The sequence below is a fragment of the Lolium rigidum genome, chromosome 6, assembly GCF_022539505.1.
Source record: "Lolium rigidum isolate FL_2022 chromosome 6, APGP_CSIRO_Lrig_0.1, whole genome shotgun sequence".
NCBI lineage: Eukaryota > Viridiplantae > Streptophyta > Magnoliopsida > Poales > Poaceae > Lolium > Lolium rigidum.
The window spans coordinates 209,540,547-209,542,069 of NC_061513.1; positions in this window are offsets into that span (position 1 = coordinate 209,540,547).

Genomic DNA, 1,523 nt, shown 5'->3' on the forward strand with positions numbered 1-1,523 from the left:
GAAAACCGTGAGTGTACTAGTCGCCGAAAGAGATGCAGCTCGGGCGCAGCATGCTGAAGATCATCCAATGGATCTCGGAAGCCAGCAGCGGAGAAGAAGCAGCGTGGCTTCCACGGAGGCCTCACCGGCTGGTGCACCGACGATAGAAATTACTGCACCGGAGCCTCGGGTGGTCGAAATTACTGCACCGGAGCCTCCTCGCTACCCCGTGGACGATATAAAGGAGATGAAAGCATGTCATCTGTATTATCCTATCGGGAACATGTCCATGAAGGTAGCCATCGGCAGTGCTTTGCCACCTGGAGCACTCCACCACAACAACCCCACTCAAGATGGCTATGCTCGTGTGACGGTGGAGGAGATAGTCCAAGGGTTTGAGGACCTGGACATTGACATTGCTACACCTGAAGGGGTGAAAAGACTTGGAGATGTCAAGCGCCAGTTCATTCTATGGAGAAGAAGTTTATCAAGTTTCCAGGCGAGGCGCCAACAAGTCCACCCCCCTACGGTGGTGGTGGTGGCGGTGGCGGTGGCGGTGACGGTGGCGGTGGCGGCGGTGGTGGTGGTGCTTCACCTAATACACCTCCTTCACGTCAGCCGACGCCGCCCCGATCCTCGTCCGGCGGGTGCGACGCCGCCCCTAGTCCTCGTCCGGCGGGTGATCAGCAGACACCGCCCCCCAATCCACCTCCGGCGAAGAAGCAGAAGCAGTCCTGGGTTATTAACCCGGACCCTTACGTACCTAAGAAAACAAAGGTACCGGAGGTATCACCGAAGCCTCTCCCCAGGAGGTCTTGGGAAAGTAGTGCCGAGGAAGTCGAGGCGGGCGCGGCTGCTGATTTAGAGAAATGGAAGGCGAGCGTCAAGAAGAAAATAGAGGGCGAGCCCAAGCCGGTATATTCGACAAGGAAAAGCAATGGGCTAAGTCATTTTTGAACACACCGTCCCAAGCCGCGAAGAATCTGCCCGACGACTATTTACGTGAACTTCGTAGGCAAGCACTCGCGTTCAAGAACGAGGAAAGAGTTGGCGGAGAAGAAAGCCTTGAAGGACGAGGCCGAGTCAAAATTAGAAAGGGGGAAAGAAGTTGCCCAGCTCGGGGAACAAAGTAAACAATCGATCGCCCCGCTCATAGTGCAAGCCGCCGGTCCGGATGCCCCCGATATCATAGCAGCTGCGGCAGCACATGGATTGACTTGTAACGAGTGCCGAGAGAACAAGCGGCCGAGTTAGGTATCACTCTTCGTGCAATTGCTAGGCCTTGATGAGGCGCCAATGAAGGACGTAGTATTTACATATGTGAAGAATGGCCCTCTCATCGAGCCTGCGCAGAAGAGGATCTACCTCGACAAATGAAAGGTCCGCTAAATTGGTACAAGGGTTACATAAAACATGAAAACGCCAAAGACTATATCTATGCGGAAGTTAAATATGTGCATCACTTCAAACGTTACTGGGTACAAATTCCTCCGAGTGAATTGTTCCAGCTGTTCAATCTGCGCGACCTCGACAAATCTATCATC